At 41.0% G+C, this 23,048-nt stretch overlaps 1 long non-coding RNA gene across 2 annotated transcripts; it reads right to left on the bottom strand.

Annotated features, from left to right (window-relative positions):
• Window positions 1-2,555: 2,555 nt before the first annotated feature.
• Window positions 2,556-19,756, bottom strand: LOC147378911 (uncharacterized). Of its 2 annotated transcripts, none has more exons than XR_015165134.1 (3): window positions 19,584-19,756; window positions 18,591-18,641; window positions 2,556-2,776 (listed from the first exon to the last, which is right to left on the bottom strand). It is a non-coding gene; the product is annotated as an uncharacterized LOC147378911 (long non-coding RNA). The 2 variants fall into 2 exon arrangements; XR_015165124.1 differs by having other exon boundaries at window positions 18,591-18,644.
• Between the last annotated feature and the right edge of the window lie 3,292 nt (window positions 19,757-23,048).

A 23,048-nucleotide genomic window follows, 5' to 3' on the forward strand; every position in this document is an offset into this window, starting at 1 on the left:
ATAATAGCAAATGAAGCAACTGACAAACAATTCATCTCAAAAATATACAAGCAACTCCTACAGCTCAACTCCAGAAAAATAAATGACCCAATCAAAAAAATGGGCCAAAGAACTAAATAGACATTTCTCCAAAGAGGACATACAGATGGCTAACAAACACATGAAAAGATGCTCAACATCACTCATTATCAGAGAAATGCAAATCAAAACCACTATGAGGTACCATTTCACACCAGTCAGAATGGCTGCGATCCAAAAATCTACAAATAATAAATGCTGGAGAGGGTGTGCAGAAAAGGGAACCCTCTTACACTGTTGGTGGGAATGCAAACTAGTACAGCCACTATGGAGAACAGTGTGGAGAATCCTTAAAAAACTGGAAATAGAACTGCCTTATGATCCAGCAATCCCACTGCTGGCCATACACACTGAGGAAACCAGAAGGGAAAGAGACACATGTACCCCAATGTTCATCGCAGCACTGTTTATAATAGCCAGGACATGGAAGCAACCTAGATGTCCATCAGCAGATGAATGGATAAGAAAGCTGTGGTACATATACACAATGGAGTATTACTCAGCCATTAAAAAGAATACATTTGAATCAGTTCTAATGAGGTGGATGAAACTGGAGCCTATTATACAGAGTGAAGTAAGCCAGAAGGAAAAACACCAATACAGTATACTAACGCATATATATGGAATTTAGAAAGATGGTAACAATAACCCTGTGTACGAGACAGCAAAAGAGACACTGATGTATAGAGCAGTCTTATGGACTCTGTGGGAGAGGGAGAGGGTGGGAAGATTTGGGAGAATGGCATTGAAACATGTAAAATATCATGTATGAAACGAGATGCCAGTCCAGGTTCGATGCACGATACTGGATGCTTGGGGCTAGTGCACTGGGACAACCCAGAGGGATGGTATGGGGAGAGAGGAGGGAGGAGGGTTCAGGATGGGGAACACATGTATACCTGTGGCGGATTCATTTTGATATTTGGCAAAACTAATACAATTATGTAAAGTTTAAAAATAAAATAAAATTTAAAAAAAGAAAGTGAGGGATGGAAAAAGATATTTTATGTGAATAGAAATGATAAGAAATCTGGAGTAGTAATACTCATATCAGACCAAATAGACTTTAAAACAAAGTCTATAATATAAGACAAACAAGAGCATTCAGATCAGTCGCTCAGTCGTGTCCGACTCTTTGCAACCCCATGAATCGCAGCACATCAGGCCTCCCTGTCCATCACTAACTCCTGGAGTTCACTGAGACTCACATCCATCAAGTCGGTGATGCCTTCCAGCCATCTCATCCTCTGTCATCCCCTTCTCCTCCTGCCCCCAATCCCTCCCAGCATCAGAGTCTTTTCCAATGAGTCAACTCTTCGCATGAGGTCGCCAAAGTACTGGAGTTTCAGCTTCAGCATCATTTCTTCCAAAGAAACCCCAGAGCTGATCTCCTTCAGAATGGACTGGTTGGATCTCCTTGCAGTCCAAGGGACTCTCAAGAGTCTTCTCCAACACCACACTTCAAAAGCATCAATTCTTCCGCCCTCAGCCTTCTTCACAGTCCAACTCTCACATCCATAGCCTTGACTAGACGGACCTTTGTTGGCAAAGTAATGTCTCTGCTTTTGAATATGCTATCTAGGTTAATCATAACTTTCCTTCCAAGGAGTAAGCATCTTTTAATTTCATGGCTGCAGTCACCATCTGCTGTGATTTTGGAGACCCAAAAAATAAAGTCTGACACTGTTTCCACTGTTTCCCCATCTATTTGCCATGAAGTGATGGGACCGGATGCCATGATCCTCGTTTTCTGAATGTTGAGCTTTAAGCCAACTTTTTCACTCTCCACTTTCACTTTCATCGAGAGGCTTTTGAGTTCCTCTTCACTTTCTGCCATAAGGGTGGTGTCATCTGCATATCTGAGGTGATTGATATTTCTCCTGGCAATCTTGATTCCAGCTTGTGCTTCTTCCAGTCCAGCGTTTCTCATGATGTACTCTGCATATAAGTTAAATAAGCAGGGTGACAATATACAGCCTTGACGTACTCCTTTTGATAAAGGGATCGATTCAAGAGGATATAACACTCATTAACATATATGGACCTAATATGTCAGGAGCACCTAAATATATAAAACATTAAAAGACATGGAAGGAGAAACTGACAATAGTAAATAAAAATAGAAGTTTAACACCCCATCACTGAAAAGGTCATCCAGACAGAAAACAAATAAGGGACAAAACCAAAGACTACAAAAAACAGAAAATTACAAGCCAATATTTCTGATGAATATAGATGCAAAAAAATCTCAACAAAGTGCTTGCAAAGCAAATTCAACAATACGTAAAAAGAATCATACACCATGATCGAGTTGAATTTATTTCAGCATCACAGGATGGTTCCATATACACAAATCAGTCAATGTGATGCACCACATTAACAAAAAGAAGGATAAGAATCACTGGTCACCTTAGTAGAGGCAGAAAAGGCATTTGACAAAACTCAACATCCATTCATAATAAAAACTCTCATCAAAATTGGTATAGAGGGAATATATTTCAATATAATAAAGGCCATTTGTGACAAATCCATAGCTAACATGATACTCAATGGTGAAAAGCTGAATTTCTTTCCTCTAAAATGAGGAACAAGGACTTCCCTGGTGGTCCTGTGGTTAAGACTCTGAGCTTTCACTGCAGAGGGTGTGGGTTCAATCCCTGGTCAGAGAATTAAGATACTGCGTACGATGCGGTGCCGCCTAAAGGGAAAAAAAAATGAAATAAAATAAGGAATAAGACAAGGATGCATACTCTTGCCACTTTTATTCGACATAGTATTGGAAGTCCTAGTGGTAAGAATCAGAAAAGAAAAATAAAATGCATCCAAATTAGAAAGGAAGAAGCAAAATTGTCACTATCTGCAGATGACATGATACTATATAGAGAAAACCCCAAAGTCTCCACCAAAAAACCTATTAGAATTAATAAATGAATTCAGTAAAGTTGCAGGATACGTTATTAGTAAAGATAAGCATGTTGCTTTTCTAAACACTAGTAATGAACTATCACAAAGAAAACAGTTTGGTTAAAATTGCACCAAAAAGAATAAAATACCTGGCAATAAACATAACAAGGAGAGGAAGGACCTATATTCTGAAAATTAAAAACAGTGATGAAAGAAACTGAAGGTGATTCAAAGAACTGAAAAGATATTCCATGTTCATGGATTGAACGGATTAATATTGTTAAAATGTTCATAATATGCAAAGCATCATGCATACTTAATGCAAATTCTGTCAAAACATCAGTGACATTTTTCACAGAACTAGAACAAATAATCCTACAATTTATATGGAGTCACAAAAGACCCCAAATTGCCAGAGTAATCTTTTTTTTTATTAATTTATTTTTAATGATGTATCAGTTCAGTTCAGTCGCTCAGTTTAATGATGTATCAGTTCAGTTCAGTCGCTCTTTGCAACCCCATGGACTGCAGCATGCCAGGCTTCCCTGTCCATCACCAACTCTCGGAGCTTGCTCAAACTCATGTCCATTGAGTCAGTGATGCCATCCAACCATCTCATCCTCTGTTGTCCCCATAGTCGATTTAAAATTTTGTGTTAGTTTCAGTTGCACAGCAAAGTGATTCAGTTATTCATACATATATATCTATTTTTTCAGATTATTTCCCTTATAGGTTATTACAAAATAGAGTATAATTCCCTGTGCTATTTAGTAGGTCTATTTTATACACATTAGTATGTATCTATTAATCCCAAACTCCTAATTTACTTCTTCCCACCCCGCCAAAGCAATCTTAAGGAAAAAGAACAAAGCAGAGTGTATCACCCTTTCTGAGTTCAGACTATACTGCAAAGAAAAAGTAATAAAAACAGTATGATATTGGCACAAAAACAAACATAAAGATCAATGCAACAAGGTTGAGAGCCCAGAAATAAACCAATTTGTGGTCAATTAATGCACAGTAAAAAAGGCAGAAATATACAATGGAGAAAAGACAGTGTCTTCAATAAGTGGTGCTGGGAAAGTTACATGTAAAAGATTGAATTTGAAATTAGAACATTTTTTCACACCAGATATAAAAGTAAACTCAAAATCAGTTAAAGAGCTAAATACAATCCCTAGAATGATAAAATTTCTAGACGAGGACAGGGGCAGAATACTCTTTGGCATAAATCAAAGCAATGTTTTTTGATCTTCTCCTAAGGCAAAAGAAACAAATGAGACCTGAATGAAATATAAAAGCTTTGACACAGCAAAAGAAACTGTAAACAAAACAAAAAGACAACTTACTGAAAGGGAGAAAATATTTGCAAGTGATAAGGAGTTAATATCCAAAATATATAAACAACTCGTACAACTCAATATCAAAAACTCCCCAAACAACTCAATTAAAAATAGGCAGAAGACCTGAATGGACATTTTTCCAAAGCAAATATACAGATTGCCAACAGGCACGTGGAAAGATGATCAACACTGCTAAATCATCAGAGAAATGCAAACCAAAACCACAATGAGCTATCATCTCACCCCTGTCAAATGGCTGTCATCAAAAAGTCTGCAAACAACAAATTTGTTGAGGATGGATAGAAAAGGGGAGACTAGTACACTGATGGTGGGAATGTAAATTGATGCAGTTACTATGAAAAAGAGTATGGCGGTCCCTCAAAAAACTAAAAATAGAGTTACCATATGACCCAGCAAACCCACTCCTGGGTATATATCTGAAGAAAATGGAAACATTAATCTGAGAACCTATGTGCAGCCCAGGGTTCATAGCAGCATTATCGATAGTAGACAACATATGGCGTCAGCCTAAGCATCCATCCACTGATGAATGGGTAAAGAAGGTGTGGTGTATATATCTTAGTCATAAAAAAGAATGACATTCTGCCATTTGCAACAATGTGGATGGACGTAGAGGGTGTTGCCGTAAGTGAAATCAGTCAGAAACAACAAATACTCTTGTTGTCACTCACGTGTGAAATATAAACAATATAACAAATAGAAACAGAGTCACAGATACAGAGGACAAACTACTGGTTTCCAGCAGGGAGAGAGACGCAGGCAGGGGGAAGACAGAAGGAGAGGATTAACAGATACAAACTATTCTGGGTAAAATAAAATGACAGTGATGTATTATACAACAGAGGAAAAACTATACATTGTAAATCAAAGTGAAAGTGAAAGGGTTAGTCGCTCAGTCGTGTCGGACTCTGCGCACCATGGACTGTAGCCCATCAAGCTCCTCTGTCCATGGGATACTCCAGGCAAGAATACTGGAGTGGGTTGCCATGCCCTCCTCGAGGGAATCTTCCTGACCCAGGGATCAAACCCAGGTCTCCTGTATTGCAGGAGGATTCTTTACCGTCTGAGCACCAGGAAAGCCCATATTGCAAATCAACCATACTGCAATAAAAAATTTTTTAATTTAAAACATTTTAATTAAAATATATCATCAGAAAAATAAGAGAAATACTGTAGCCATGAAACAAGAATAGTATGCTCAAAATGGAACGAATTAGAGAAAAAGAACGAGCCCTTGAAAACTAAAAATATGATAGCTCTCGATATATATTATAGCAAAAATGAAAAAAACAGTAAAAGAGTTGAAAGAGATCTCTCTCAAAGTAGAGCAAAAAGAATATGTTCCACAGAAGAAAAAAGTAACAAAAGTAGAAGCTCAATGTGGAAGCTCCAATCTGGGTGACAGGAGTCATGGAAAGACAGACCAGAGAAAAGAAAAGAAGGAAATTAATGAAGAAATAGTTCAATAAATTCTCCCAGAAGCGAAGAACACAAGTCTTCAAGTGAAAAATTCCACTGAGTGCCAGGCGTGATGAATAGAAAAGACCGACATCAAAGAGCACCGCGGTGCAAAGTCAGGACGTCAGAGGGAAAGAAATATCCCAAGAATTTTTAGAGAGAAAAAGGTCACAAACAAAGGGTCAGGAGTTGGAATGGAATTCAACTGCTCAACAAAACACAGATAGCTATCAGATAAGGAAGCAAAGAAAACATGGAATCCAGAAAATCTGGGATGCACATGTGTGAGATGGTGTAGGAATTCGCAGGGTGGTGGTGGAGGAAAGTCAGTTAACTGTAGGACGGGAACCCTGAGCAGCACGCAGTCCAGACCCAGACAGGTGCTGGGAGATCTCCACATCAGGTGTCCTAAGGAAGAGGAGGGAAAGTTGCTCAGTCGTGTCCCACTGTGGCCCCATGGAGTGTATAGGCCAGAATACTGGAATGGGTAGCCTTTCCCTCCTCCAAGGGATCTTCCCAACCCAGGGATTGAACCCAGGTCTCCTGCATTGCAAGCAGATTCTTTACCAGCTGAGCCATCAGGGAACCCCAAGAGTACTGGAGTGGGTAGCCTATCCCTTCTCGAGGGGATCTTCCTGACCCGGGAATTGAACCGGGGTCTCCTGCATTGCAGGTAGATTCTTTACTAGCTGAGCTATCAGGGAGGACGTATGGGGAAATGGCATTGAGTGGGATGTTACAGAGCTGTTATTTTTAGGTGAGAAAACACTTAACAGTAGCTCATAAAAAGCAAGGCAACTGAAGAAAGAAAGCAACTAAGTCAAATTAAAAGGTCATTTTACAGATGAGGAACTGTCATCATTGTGTACTCACTTGTTAATCAGTGTATGGCCTTACGTCATCTAGTTGCAAGAGTAAAAAGGTCAAACATGGGTCTCACTGCAAAAGAGCTGAAAGTGTCACCTATTATCCTAGAAAGGTATTAGATAGATCTAAAATTGTAGACCCAAAAGCAGCAGTATCTGCATTTATTTTTACGTTTGGAGGTATGTACCAGATTAAGCAACAAAATACACTGAAAGCAGGTAACGTGGGCAACAGGAAGTGGGCAGACACAGGAGACCACATTTTTTGCAGTGAGATTTTTCCCACTCGACTTTTGTCTCTGATTTTTCTCTTGAAAGTGTTCAAATCTATATAAAAGGTAAAGAATAGCACAGTTAAGTCGTATCCATATACTCTTAGCCTGGGTTCCACATTCGCTTTCTCTCTCCCTCATTTTTTTTCTGCACCGCTTCAAGTGAGTTGAAAACATCACAAAGCTTCATTCATAAATACTCCAGCTGGTGTCTCTTGAGAACAAGGACATTCTTCTCCACACACAGAGTGTCATCCCCGCATCTAAGGAAATCCACAGTGACCCCCTGTGATCTCCCAGATGGACCGACAGACGATCCACAGTCACATTTCCTCAAATAGTCCCCCAAATATTGTTTGTATATCTTTTCGTTCCGTCCAGGGTTTAATCAGATTTCAGAGTTCGTGCTTGGGTGTTTTATCTCTTTGGACTCTTCAAGGATAGAAGAATCCCTGCCCTGCTAGGCTTTTTTCTGTTCTGTAATGATGCTGTCTGTTTTGAAGGCAGGGCTCCAGCTGGCTCTTCGAATGGCTCACCTCTGGATGTTTCCTCATAATTAGATTCAGATTCCTACTGAAACTGTCCCTATGGGCACATATTACCTTAATAAACAAAGTAAAATGGAAAAAATGAAGATGGTATTGGTGTACTTTTCCTAAAAAAATGCCTTTCTCTCTTAGGTCTCTTTCGGCCGGAGTCTGATGCCTCCCCTGTGTTAATTGGGTCAGCACGTGCTTACTAAGTGTTCCCAACACAAGCCACTCCAGGAAGCAGGTTAAACACCTTTTCTCGGAAAGGCGTACATTTTCACAGCTTTTCATTTTAAATGTGTTCCCAGTGGGGATTTTCTTGCCCTGTCACCTACCCAAGAAATTCTGTGTCGGTTATCTCAAACACAAATGGAAACCGTTTCCACACAAATCCCTCCGTTGCTGAATAGATTGGATTGTCCTGTGTGATAAAGCAGGATCCACAGACAGAGCAGCGTGGGGACCCGGCTTCTGAGCCCGGCTCTGCCATGGACGCTTCGGGCGACCTTGAGCCAGACCCCCGCCTCCCTAGGCTCCAGCATTCTTATCTATAAAAAGAAGGGGTTGGACCAAGTTGATAATGAAAGGTACCTTTCAAACGACAGTTCTGAAGTAAGCAGAAAAGAAAGAGTTCAAGGGCAGGCAGCGGCCTGCACACCTCTAGAAGACGTCTCTTTTTACCTTCCTGACAGCCAGGTGTGGCCACCCTCTACACAACAAAAAGTTGATCCTCCGTTGTCAGGGGGAGACGAGGAGGTAGAGGACGGTGCAAGGAAGAGCAGATAAGGGGTGATGATGCGAATACCGGCACTCAAGTGGAGACAGAAACCCCACCTTCCAGAGTATTCCACCTGAAGATACGCTGTGAGGCTTGAATTCAGAGAAACAAGAGTGAAAGGCTCTCAGTCGAGTCCGACTCTTTGCGACCCCATGGACTATAACCTGCCAGGCTCCTCTGTCCATGGGATTCTCCAGGCAAGAAGGCTGGAGTGGGTTGCCATCTCCTCCTCCAGGGGATCCTCTTGACCCAGGGATAGAACCTGGCTCCCCTGGCATTGAGGCAGAAACAAGCCTAATGCTAAAATCAAAACAGATCCCCAAGTATTCTTGTGACATAGGGATACTCAACAAACATTTAGTAAATGGTGAAGGAGTTCAGGACATACCACCCCAAAATATGTTTCTTTAGGACACTAATTATTTTGAGCTAAAGCCACTGGAAAAGCAGCACTCAGGCAGAGGCTTTCTCTGAATCCCCTCTCAGCTCCCTACAGTCAGATCCTCCATAAGGAACTCAGTCGACTTAAATTCCCTCTCCGGGAGGGTCATCAGCTGGGAAGATCCAGCCTTATCCCAAGACAAGAGACCAAACGTTGGCCCCAAAACCAGACAGACTCCTCACAAACCATCACGTCTCCCATCTGTTCCTCTTAGGGTGCCTTCACCTTTCCTAAAAATATTTTGCTCTTCTCTGAACTGGCTACATCCTCTCTCCTCTTCTCCAACTGACGGTACTTAAGCTCCCCAGCAGAGAAGGAAATGGCAACCCCTTCTGGTATTCTTGCCTGGAGAATCCCAGGACAGAGGAGGCTGGTGGGCTGCTGTTCATAGGGTCGCACAGAGTTGGACACGACTGAAGTGATTTAGCAGCAGCAGCAGCAGCAAGTTCCCCAGTGGGGCTTTCCTAATGGCTCAGGGGTAAAAAGTCTGCCTGTCAATGCAGGAGACACAGGTTTGATCCCTGGGTTGAGAAGATCCCCTGGACGAGGAAATGGCATCCCACTCCTAAAATTCCCGTGGACAGAGGAGCCTGGCGTGTTCTAGTCCAAAGGTTCCCAGAGAGTTGGAGGCCACTGAGCATGGCGTAGCAGCAAGGGCCCCAGTCACACCAGTTTATTGAGTACTCGCTTCTTTTCTCGTGATGCCCACACACATGACAGTAAAATGAATATGTGAGTACGCCTTTTTGGCTCTCAACCTGCCTGCTGTCTTTGTCACAGACTCAGCTATCAAACCTAGAAGGGTGGAGGGAAAAACCTTCCTCCCCTACAGGGGAGCCTCCAGGTACAAGACTGTAAGTGATCTCAGGCCATCTTCAGTGCTGGTGTTAATTCGTTCAAGTTGCTCCAAACACTTTGTAAGGTCTCTCTTGGAACCTGATAGAAGGAAGGCAGGAGAGACAGAGAGAGCCCTCGACTAGACATCAGGGGGTCTGTCTCTCTCCCAACTCTGCAGGTCAGTCAGCTCAGTCGCTCAGTTGTGTCCGACTCTGCGACCCCATGGACTACAGCACCCCAGGCTTCCCAGTCCATCACCATCTCCCGGAGCTTGCTCAAACTCATGTCCATGGAGTCGGTGATGCCATCCAACCATCTCATCCTCTGTCGACCCCTTCTCCTCCCACCTTCAGTCTTTCCCAGCATCAGAGTCTTTTCCGAGTCAGTTCTTTGCATCAGGTGGCCAAAGTATTGCACTCTGCAGGTAAGTGGATCAATTTGGGGCAAATCTCATAGCCCCTCTAGGCCACCACCATTTTCTCATCTGGGAGAAGAACAGAAGTGGGAGGCATAGATTCACTCACTTCTCTAATTCTTTACTGCTGAAAACTTAATGAGACAATTCCTAAAACTTTGGGGTTAAGCAAGAGACTACATTTATTGCATGATTTATACTGTTATCCTATTGAATAACTGGACACTGACTTGGTGGTGCTTTCTCATTTCCTTTACTTAAATGATCTACTCTCTAACTGGTTTTCCTCTCTTAAATGGGTATCAAGGAAATATCCAATTTTTTCTCTCTTGGCTTATAGCCATGGCTTCTTGTCCCAGAGGTTTCTGAGCCTGAGAATAATTATCTGGTTAAGTTAAGGATGCCCAGAAGGTGACAACATCCGTTGCTCATGGTTCAGTTTTCTTGGTCCTTCCTGTGTAATGCTCTCCCTTCCAAAACATTCTACAATGATAACGATACCACTTTACATTTACACAGAAATTTCTACAAGAGTGTCCTCCACGTTTCTAATACCAGTGACCAACGCAGGCTTTAAGGATTAAGGACAAGTGTATGTTGGAGGCTTTTAAAAACAGTTTTCTCATTCACTTGTAGGTCCTAACATCTTTGCTAGATCCTCAGAGTCTGTGGAGCCTGGAGATAAGTGAAGAAGAAGGGAATTCAAGGAAGAGCCCTTTTCAGGCAGAGGGTGAGGTCCTGAGTCCTAGGTCAGACCTGCAGGAAGTAGGGGGGAGATGGAGAGATCATTGTAGCAGCCATAGATTTTTTTAAAAAATTGGGGCTATAGTTAATGTGCCATGTTGTATGGCACCCACGGGTTTTTAGACTTAAGAGGTAATCAATCAACCACAGTGATAAGTCGCTTTTTGGATCCTGATCCAAACCACTTGTTAAAAAAAAAAACTATAGGACAATCAAGGAAATGAAGCACTGACTGGTTTGGGGTGAAATTAAAGAATTGCTCCTATTTTAAGATGCCATTATGATATTAAGCTTTCCTGGTGGCTCAGACAATAAAGAATCTGCCAGCAATGCAGGAGACCTGGGTTTGATCCCTGGGTTGGGAAGATCCCCTGGCGAAGGGCATGGCAATCAATGTTCTTGCCTGGAGAATCCCCATGAACAGAGGAGCCTGGTGGGCTGCAGTCCATGGGGTCACAGAGAGTCAGACAGGACTGAGCGACTAAGCACACATGACTGGGCAAAAATTAATAAGTGCTGAAGCTAAGGGACGAGTAAGTACTTGGACTTCATGATACAATTCTTTCTAACAAGACTGCTTGAAATTCTCCAAAACTATTTTTAAATGACAACCGGAAAAACAAATCTTTTCACGACTGAACAATAAGAGAATAAGGAAAAGCCAGATTTTGCGTGTTCCATTTTACATTAGGCAGCCTCTCAAGTTTCTTGGTTAGAAATAAACTCTTGCATTTTAAGGTAAATGTAAGGAATGGGAAATGGGAGAAGGGTGAAGAGTTCTGATGCGTTTATTTCCCACATAACCCTGATATTGCCACACATTTGAGTGATGTTTTACGGTTTCAAAGTGCTTTATATCTCGTTCGATCTCAAAAAAAGCCAGGTATGTATATATGTTGTCATGTGTGACATCTGACAAAATGTCTTCATTATGTTGTTTTTGCAATTTTATTTTTAGTGATTTACTTTATTTATTTTTTTATTTTTTCTTCTTTTTTTTATACCTGTGGCGGATTCATTTTGAAGTGATTTACTTTAAACCTCTGAAAATAGTCTAATTGTTGTATTAGTCCCTTAGTTGATACCTAAGGATTTATTTCCTGCTCTAGCTTTGCATGGAAAACTCAGCCTGGATGTCTATTTACAATATTAGAATTCTTAAATGTTCCCCTGTAATGATTGGGAGCAATTTTATTTTTCCTCTTAAGTTTCTGTTTGGAGAAATGTATTGGGGGGGGGGGAACCTTTCTTATTTCCTTTGAGTCCACCCAGCTGTTTTATTTTGTGTTCACTTATTTCCCAGGCTTCCATTTGGAGTGTGAAGCCATCAAAAGTGTTCTGTTCTTTTCAATACTTATCAGCATTTCCTTTATTAGCCACATTATCCTTTATCTCTTTCCTGCAAAAGCTTTTAAAGTACCAATTGATGAAGCCACGTCTTTTGTTATTTAAATATTATTCCATCAACATTTACAAGTACATCCTAAGAAGATTCAAGCACAATATCCTACCCTAATGATTACAAACCCACACATTTTTTAAAATCTGACTTCTTTTCTCTTTTTGTGTGTGTATTCCTCCCATTCCAGAATTCTACTAGCTGAGCGCAGGAAACTACCAGAGGCCTGGTATTAAAAATTCCCAACTGATCACAGACCTTTAACAAGATCAAGAGAGGTCACACTTTATAGTTATAAGGGCAACACGTCCTTAAGTTAAAATGAAGACCTAGATGTGTTTCACCGGCATTGATCCTGAAGGAATCACCGGATAGCCGCTTAAGGGGGAAGGAGTTTCTATGCGGTACCAAGACCATGCTCTAAGGGTTTCTAAGCAGGGCCCTGGAGGAGAGGGACCCCTGGGGTGAAGGCGTCCCTGAACTCCAACTGGAGCTACTCTGTGACTCTGCAATTATTAAATATAGCCACATGAATCACACCACAAAATTCCAGTCCTGAAATCTGGTATCGGGCATAACAATTTGTTCTCTCTCCTTGCTCATGAACAACAAAGAATCGACTGAAGAAATTTTGGTCTGTGTAAAGAATAGCTAGATGCTTTTTACCTTCCTCTGAAAGACTCAGTCTGCATTCGACATGACATATGCTTCTCAAGTGTTATTTTGTGTTTATTCTTTTTTGAACTAAATTGTCAGTCCTTGTCACTAGAAAGACATTTCCCTGGAACCCTCCTGACTCATGCTAAGGGTACACAACAGCTGATAAACTCCAGTGACCTCTGAGGAGACAGATGAGCTGTGTGGCTTTGAATGCCCACGTGGCTTTCTGGGCTATAGCTGACCGCATAACCCAGGTTAAAGCGGCTGGCAAATGATCATGCTTTTTCCATATTTACCATGTTGATTACAGGGGTTGCGTCACCTACTCTATTGCTCTGTCTAATCTCTTTCTTTATTATAGATTATATATTTATATATATATGTTATATTTCTTCATTATCTTGCCACTAACTTCCTTATTTGCATTTGTCTGTGTATATTCTTCTTTGTAATTACAAAACAATTCATAGTCACTGCAACAGTAACAAAAGCTAACACTGATTGCTTCTAACGTGCCAGACACATTCCTAAAAGCTTAACTCTGGCCTCACCTAATCTTCAAATATTTACAGGATAGATACCAGTATCTTCACTTTGCATATTAAAGAAAACATGGACATAAAGCACTTAGAAAGTTTCTCACCTAGTCATTTTTCTTGAAAGTATTTCCTTCAGGAAAAAACAAGGAAGCCAAGAAAGAAAAGGGTATTAAAAACATGTAAAAGTAGTGAAAAAAAATCCTAGTTAAATTTATACTTATATTTTAATGTTAAGACATTTGAGAAAGAATTTTTAAGGAATAAAACAGAAGCCTGAAAGAGAAGGTTAATGATAAACTAGCACTCAAATTTCAGAATATTGCTACAAACATGAGATCCTTAAGATCTTACCTGGCTCCAAAGAAAAAAGTTATACTGATTCATTCTAAATTCTTATAGAAAAGCACGTTTAAAAGGTTTTTTTAAATTCAAGGGCCATCTCCTCAAAATGGTCAAGGTTAGCAAAAACAAGGAAAGGCTGAGAAGCTGTTGCAGCCAAGAGGGGAATAAGAAGACATGATGACTAAATGTAATGTATTCTGGAACACGATAAAGGACGTTGATAAAAATCATATTGTTACCGGAAACCTGAGTTTGCCTCTTGGTGGGTGTTGAACCGAAAGACACAACCGCGGCAGAGAGCAGAAGAAGGAAGGATTTATCATATTTGTAGCAAGTAAGGAGCACACTGGGGATCTTCTCCAAAGCCGTGTCTCTCTAAACAGCAAAGTTGGGAAGTTTTAAGCTAAGGATTCACGAATATTCATGGAGGGGCTTCGATGGTGTATGCACATTCATGAAGGGGCTGGTGCAGAGGAGAATTCAACATAGAATTAGGGCAAGGGTCCACAGAATCCAAGCTTTAGTAGTTTAAAGTCAGAAGAAATCAGCATCGTCCTTCCACTCTCCAGCAGGATGCGGGCCTTGGTTCCTGAAGACCTCAAAGGTAACGTGTCAGACTGTTACCTACCAGATACCTTGAGGAGGAAGTAAGCCTCTGTTTTAATCACTGAATGTTGTTTCTTGACTGCTTTTCCATAGTTCCTGCGTTCTCTCATTTCCCTTAAGATCATTCATTACTGAGACCTTTCAAGGGCAAGCACTGTGGCTGGGCTTAGATCATAGAATGGCTTACACCAAAAATGGCTTCTCTTCTGTCAAGAAAGCCATGCCTGGCTCTTCCCCAGAACCTCCTACCTGATCTGCTTACAATATGAATCAATATGAACTTTAGTTAATAAGAGTTTCCCAGGTGGTGCTGGTGATAAAGAATCTGTCTGCCAATGAAGGAGACACAAGAGACTTGGATTCCATCCCTGGAGAAGGAAATGGCAACCCACTCCCGTATTCTTGCCTGGGAAATCCCATGGGCAGAGGAGCCTGGCTGAGTCGCAAAGAGTCAGACTCCACTGATCACATATAGACACACACAGTCTATAGTTAATTAATACACTGTATCAACATTAGATCTTTAATTTTGACAAATGTACTATATTAATGGAAAATATAAATAAGAAAGGAAACTGAGTATAGAGTACACAGGAATTCTCTGTACTGTCTTTGCCATTTTTCTATAAATCCAAAATTACTCTGAAACAGAAAATTAGTTTAAAAATTAAAACCAACCTCATGGAGTTGTGGTAAGAATTAAATGAAACAATGAGCGACTTCCCTGGTGGTTCAGTGGCCAAGACCAGTGGCAAGTCCAAGTTGTCACTCCTGTTTCGGACCCACTGGCTATAGACGGGAGGTTCCAAGCCCCCTCTCCTTGGATTCCAATAATTGGCTAGAGAAGTGCTCAGAACCCAGACATTTAATGTCTCACTTAGAAAGACTGTCCTGTGTACGTGTGTGTGCGTGCTCAGTCACTTCAGTCGTGTCCGACTCTTGCGACCCCATGGACTGTAGCCCGCCAGGCTCCTCTGTCCATGAGACTCTCCAGGCAAGAACGCTGGAGTGGGTTGCCGTGCCTTCCTCCAGAGACTCTTCCCCACCCAGGACTGAACCCTGGTCTCCTTCATTGGCAGGAAGTTTCTTCACCACTAGCATCACCTGGGAAGCCTATGCTTATGTATGTTCTCCTATATTTTCTGTTCGTATTCTTATCACTTGATTTAGAACTTCAATTCATTTTCATTTCATTTTATTTTTTATTTTTAAGAAGCTAGCTAGTCTCACAGTTTGCAACTGGATATCCAGTTGTTTCCATACCATTTGTTGAATTTACTTCACTCCAAATTTGAAATAACAACATTGTCAAGTCAATACATGAATTTGTTTCTCTGCCTCTATCACAGCCCTCTAATGACACTATTTTAAGCCCTACTAGAGCAGTTTCTTCTTCATTAGTCTTCTTTTAAAAGACATCTTAGCAGTTTTTCACATTTACTCTTCCAGATGAAGTTTTAAGTTTCAAAAATCTTCCTCTTAAGATTTTGCTTGGAATTTCATTGACTCTATAACCATTTGGGAAGAAATGACAAGGCAGCATGAGAAAGTGACAATTAAACGGGCACTAAACAAAGAAGGGCAATGCCAAAGAGTGTTCAAACTATCGCACAGTGCACTCATTTCACATGCTAACAAGGTTATGCTCAAAATCCTTCCAGCGAGGCTTCAGCAGTACATGAACCGAGAACTTCCAGATGTACAAGCTGAGTTTAGAAAAGGCAGAAGAACCAGAGATCAATTTGCCAATATTCATTGGATCATACGGAAAACAAAGGAATTCCAGAAAAACAGCTACTTGTGCTCCACTGACTATGCTAAAGCCTCTGACTGTGTGGGTCACAACAAACTGTGAACATTCTTAGAGAGATGGGCATACCAGACCATCTTACTTGCCTCCTGAGAAGCCTATATGAGGACCAAGAAGCAACAGAATCAGGTATGGAACAGTGAACTGGTTCAAGATTGAGAAAGGAGTACGACAAAGCTGTATATTGTCACCCTGATTATTTACCTTATATGCAAAATACATCATGCAAAATGCTGGGCTGGATGAATCACAAACTGGAATCAAGATTACCAGGGGAAATATCAACAACCTCACATATGCAGATGATACCACTCTAATGGCAGAAAGTGAAGAAGAACTTTAAAGAGCCTCTTGATGAGGGTGAAAGAGGAGAGTGAAAAAGCTGGCTTAAAACTCAACATTCAGAAAACTAAGATTAAAAAAAAATAAAGATAACGGCATCCAGTCCCATCACTTCATGACAAATAGATGGGAAAAAGTGGCAACAAGGAGATCAAACCAGTCAATCCTAAAGGAAATCAACACTGAATATTCATTGGAAGAATTGATGCTGAAGCTCCAATCCTTTGGCCACCTGATATGAAGAGCTGACTCACTGGAAAAGACCCTGATGCTGGGAAAGACTGAGGGCAGGAGGAGAAGGGGACAACAGAGGATGAGATGGTTACATAACATCACTGACTCAATGGACATGAATTCGGGCCAACTCCAGGAGACAGTGAAGGACAGGAAAGCCTGGTGGGCTGTAGTCCATGGGGTCTCAAAGAGCTGGACACGACTTAGCAGCTGAACAGAACAGAAACAAAGACAGCTTTTCTCCTTTGGCCGGTCAGTTCATCTTCTGAACCTTCAGTTTCCTCATCTTTCAAGCAGAGGTAATAACAGTATCCGTGTCATGGGACTCATGAGAATGATGTATAACACCCATGAAGTGAGTGGCACAGTGCCTGCCACAAAACACGTGTCCACTGAGTGTCACGCTCATATTCAAGAACGGAAATTCCGTTATATACTCCAAATGTCTTTCAGTAATGCTCATGGTTTTCTTCAAAAAGGTCTCCAACATTTGTTATTGAACTTCTACTATATTTTAATGTTTTGTTGCTATTGGGAATGGAATTTTTTCTTCCTTTTAAGAATGTTTTCTTATTGGTTATTGCTAGTATAGACAAATGTTATCTTTAATGAAGCAAAGCATTTTTTTTCTCTTAGCAGTTGGTATGGGGACATATTTATCTAGAAGTTGGTACCTTAATGACCGTTACTACCAGTTCCAATAGATTTTTATTCTTTCAGGTTTCCTGTGTAGACAAGACTACGACCCACAAATGATTGTTTGTTTTCTCCTCTTGTATCTTTTCCCCTTTTGCATTGGTTGGCACTTTGAGAATGATTTCAAATAATGCCTGTAGTCGAGGACATCTTTATGTTGTCACGACTTCATTGGGAAGTTTTTACATTCTTTTCAGAAAACAATTTTACATTTAGAAGAGAAACCAAGAGGAAATCAATAAACATTATATATAAAAGGTTAGGTTGCAAAAGTACTTTGAAATTATGTTCCACATAAGAATAGATTGAGTCCATCACATATCTACACATGTATTGAGCAAATAATGAAACTGTGAAGAGCATAAAATGACAATTTCTCAAATGAAGGTTAAACTATGGTTGGTAGATTCAACTGAGGCAAGAACATAAAACCACACGTGTTACTACATTCACTGAGAAAGTCAAATTAACCTTCATAAAATTAACGCGTTCTCATTGAAAAAAAAAGAGAAAATAAATATATAGAAACAGAAAGAAAATTTCCCCCTTTCCTATATTCTTCATTCTGTGTCCCAGAGGTATCCTTTGTTTACATGTCAGTGTATAGGCCTCTAGAAATTTTTTATGCATATACATGTACAAAAATGAGTAATCTAATTTGGAAACATTGAACAACTTTGATTTAAAAACCATTAGTTTTTAAAATTGAGCTTTAATTTTTTAACACTGATTTAGGCGTAAGAGTAAATTCTTAGGCATTCCAGTCAATTGGGAATTTAATGAAATCACCGCTAAACTTTGAGATGTTTTCCTGACAAAAAATCCTATATTTGATATTTCCCCGGAGATTCTGTCCTCTTTTTAATTTATTTCTATTTTTCAAATGTGTGTTCTTTTTCATTGTGGTTTCTCACGGGAGACTGAACACACAGCACTGCACAGCAGGACTTTGCTGTCGCCCGTTCTGTGTAACTGTTCGCAGCTGCTCATCCCGAGCTGCCCGTCCATCCCTCTCCCACCCCCTCCTCCTCAGCAGCCACAAGTCTGTTCACTCGTCTGTCCGTTTCTGTTTTTTTAGATAGCTTCATCAGTGTCACCTTTCAGATTCTGCATATAAGTGAGATCATATTGTATTTGTCTTTCTCTTTCTGACTTCCTTCACCTGGTATGATCATCTCTATTTATATCCACGTTGCTGCACATGGCATTGTTTTGTTTTTAAGACAGAGCATATTCCATTGTAGACATGCACCACACTTGCTTTATCCACTCACCTGTCGATGGACATCCAGGTCGTCTCCACGTCTTGGCTATTGGGAATACTGCTGCTGTGAATACAGGGGTGCATTTATCTTTCAAAATTATCTTTTTTACTTTGAAAATCTTTTGCTCTGAGTGGAATAATTCTTAAACTCCGAAAATCTGGCTCCTTTATAGTTTTAAAATTTTTCTTGAAAAAGTTTTGCTCTTTTATTGTTTGTGACCAAGTAAAAAGACTTGGCACTTTTAAGACTTTGCCCAGATAGCTCCTTAGGCAAATCCATTGATTCATTAGGTGCATTTTCTATATCACCACAGAGAATAGTTGCCACACATCATGGCATGACATAAAAGGCTTACCTTTTTTCAGTCCACTAATAATATCCTACCGGTCTCCCGCCTACAATAATAACTTCTCAAGGGACTTTATATACACTAATAGTATTACACTAATAGTCTCCTCACTGGCCTTTCCAGCTTCTGCTCTGTGTTGGTCCTGAGACCCATGCTGGCTGTGTTAGGTTTTGGTCATGGGTAGCACCCTGATTCCAAATCCTACATTTCTACCCCAGGCACCACTGCTGCCAAACAAATGAGCCCCAAACTCAACAGCTTAAAACAATAATCTTGTCATGCTAACAGATTTTGTGGGTTAGCAATTCAGATGCAACACAGTAGGGACAGCTGTGGGCCTTCCCTGGTGGCTCAGCTGTAAAGAACCCACCTGCCAATGCAGGACACATGGGTTTGATCCCAGCATCAGAAAAAAAAAAAAAAAAAACCCTGGAAAAAGAAATGGCAACCCACCCCAGTATTCTTGCCTGGGAAATCGCATGGACTGAGGAACCTGGAGGGTTACAGTCCACGGGGCTGCAAAGATCAGAAGCGACAGAGCAACTAAACAACAACTCCAGGAAAGGGTAGCTGCGTCTGCCTCGAGATGTGTGAGGCCTCAGCTGGGAAGATGTGAAGGCTAAAGGGGCTCAGTGACTAAGAGCTGGAGTTACCTGAAGACCCACTCAGAGTCTGGAGAAGCTCGGAAGGCTAGGACTGCTGACCAGAATGTCTGCACGTGTCCACCCCATGACACAGTGCCCTGGGATCCAGCCCTTCTTCAGTGGCAGCTGAGGGCTCTTAAGGGCGCGTTTGCCAGCAAACAAGACAGACACCGAATCACACTTATGACCTAGCCTTGGAAGTCACACGGTTGGATTCTTCCCATTCTCTATTGTTGAAGTCATCCCAAACCCACTAGGTTCAAAGGGAGCAATCGACCTCATCTCTGGATGGGAACAGCGGCCAGGGCACATTGTTGAATACCTTGTATGGTGGGAGGTATTTTTGCAGCTATCTTTGGAAAACACAACATGTGACATACGAAATCAGTAACAGTACAGATTATCTGATCAATGCAAATAATGCAAATATATATACAGTGATCTACGCAAGTTAATTACATCAGTTTATTTGCATGATTTGTATATACATATATGTTTGTACCCTTTGATCAGGGAGATACCAGAGCCCATGGGTTCACAAAGAGTCAGACATGAAGTGACTAGACACACGTATATGCACACACGCATATATATGTATGTGTGTCTGTGTGTGTTATACATATAAAACTTCCATTCTTCTGAAGTGTTCACAGTATCTCTACCAAAAATGATAATTCGCTGAGCATAAAGCAAATCTCAACAAATTTCAAAGATAGTCATTATAAAGAGAATATGCTCAGGCCCTAGTGAAATTTTCCTAGAAATTAGTAACATCCAGGTAAACAGAACATCCTCATATGTTGCAAACTAAGCAGCACATTTCTAAAAATTAGGTCAAAAAACAAATTCCAAGGGAAATTAGAAAATATTGTAAGTTAAATGACTATTTAGATGGTGTTTTTTATTATTATTTTTGTTTTTCAGTTGGAGTATTATTAGCCTCCAGTGTACAACATACTGATTCAAAACTTCTAGACTATACCCTATTTAAGGTTATTATAAATATTCCCCCAATTCCAATCCCTAAGAAAGGCAATGCCAAAGCAGGCTCAACCACCGCACAACTGCACTCATCTCACACGCTAGTAAAGTAATGCTTAAAATTCTTCAAGCCAGACTTCAACAATACATGAACCGTGAACTTCCAGATGTTCAAGCTGGTTTTAGAAAAGGCAGAGGAACCAGAGATCAAATTGCCAACATCGCCCGGATCATCAAAAAAGCTAGAGAGTTCCAGAAAAACATCTGTTTCTGCTTTATTGACTACGCCAAAGCCTTTGACTGTGTGGATCACAATAAACTGTGGAAAACTCTGAAAGAGATGGGAATACCAGACGACATTATGTGCCTCTTAAGAAATCTGTATGCAGATCAGGAAGCAACAGTTAGAACTGGACATGGAACAACAGACTGGTTCCAAATAGGAAAAGGAGTACGTCAAGGCTGTATACTGTGACCCTGCTTATTTAACTTATATGCAGAATACATCATGAGAAACGCTGGGCTGGAAGAAGCACAAGCTGGAATCAAGATTTCTGGGAGAAATATCAAAAACCTCAAATATGCAGATGACACCACTCTTGTGGAAGAAAGTGAAGAGGAACTAAAAAGCCTCTTGATGAAAGTAAAAGAGGAGAGTGAAAAGTTGGCTTAAAGCTCAACATTCAGAAAACGAAGATCATGGCATCTGGTCCCATCACTTCATGGGAAATAGATGTGGAAACAGTGTCAGGCTTTATTTTTCTGGGCTCCCAAATCACTGCAGATGGTGACTGCAGCCATGAAATTAAAAGACGCTTACTCCTTGGAAGGAAAGTTATGACTAACCCAGATAGCATATTCAAAAGCAGAGACATTACTTTGCCAACAAAGGTTTCGTCTAGTCAAGGCTATGGTTTTTCCTGTGGTCATATATGGATGTGAGAGTTGGACTGTGAAGAAGGCTGAGCGCTGAAGAATTGATGCTTTTGAACTGTGGTGTTGGAGAAGACTCCTGAGAGTCCCTTGGACTGTAAGGAGATTCAACCAGTCCATTCTGAAGGAGATCAGCCCTGGGATTTCTTTGGAAGGACTGATGTTGAAGCTGAAACTCCAGTACTTTGGCCACCTCATGCAAAGAGTTGACTCATTGGAAAGGACTCTGATGCTGGGAGGGATTGGGGGCAAGAGGAGAAGGGGACGACAGAGGATGAGATGGCTGGATGCCATCACTGACTCGATGGACATGAGTCTCAGTGAACTCTGGGAGTTGGTGATGGACAGGAGGCCTGGTGTGCTGTGATTCATGGGGTCGCAAAGAGTCAGACAAGACTGAGCGACTGATCTGATCTGAGTGCCAAAGAATTAATGCTTTTTAACTTTAATGTTGGAGAAGATTCTTGAGTCCCATGGACTGCAAGGAAATCAAACCAGTCCATCCTAAAGGAGATCATTAGAATCTTCATTAGAAGGACTGAATATTCATTAGAAGGACTGATGCTAAAGCTGAAGCTCCAATATTTTGTCCACCTGATTCGAATAACTGACTCACTGGAAAAGACCCTGATGCTGGAAAAAGATTGAAGGCAGGAGGAGAAGGGGATGACAGAGGATGAGATGGTTGGATGGCATCACCCACTAAATGGGCATGAGTTTGAGCAAGCTCCAGATGTTGGTGATGGATCGGGAAGCCTGGCGTGCTGCATGCAGTCCATGGGGTCGCTAACAGTCAGAGATGACTGTGTGACTGAACTGAACTGATAATCAGATGAGAAATCAGCCAATGGGAAGGACTCAGCAATGACAGATACGAAGGAAATAGTAGAAAAGAACATTAAAACAGGTGCTATGTTTCAGAATTTGAATGAAACATGTATAGAATGAAGTGTGAAATAAAAAAGAACCAAAATAAGCTTCTAGAGATGGAAATGCAATATATGAAATTAACTTATCGATTGTTTGTATTGCTGCTACTGCTAAGTCGCTTCAGTCATGTCCGACTCTGTGAGACCCCATAGACGGCAGCCCACCAGGCTCCCCCGTCCCTGGGATTCTCCAGGCAAGAACACTGGAGTGGGTTGCCATTGCCTTCTCCAATGCAGGAAAGTGAAAAGTGAAAGTGAAGTCGCTCAGTCGTGTCCGACTCCTAGCGATCCCGTGCAGCCTACCAGGCTCCTCGGTCCACGGGACCTTCCCAGCAAGAGTACTGGAGTGGGGTGCCAGTGCCTCCGTTGTTTGTATTAATAGCACCAAATTCGACACTGAATAACAAAAGATCAAAGAACTTGAAGGTATAAAAATAGAATCCCTCTAAAATAAATACATAGCAAGAAAGACTGGTAGGAAATGAATCTGCAAGAGATATAGACTGGTTTAACACACATTTAATTGGAGGCCCCAAAGCAAGTAAGGAGTAGGGAGGAGAAAATGCATTTGAAAAGTTGATAGCTGAAAAATCATCCAAATTTGAAAACTGTAAACATAGAGACCCAAAAA

Source organism: Bos grunniens, chromosome 1 (assembly GCF_055505025.1).
Source record: "Bos grunniens cultivar Pamir isolate PY7600 chromosome 1, Bosgru_T2T1.0, whole genome shotgun sequence".
NCBI lineage: Eukaryota > Metazoa > Chordata > Mammalia > Artiodactyla > Bovidae > Bos > Bos grunniens.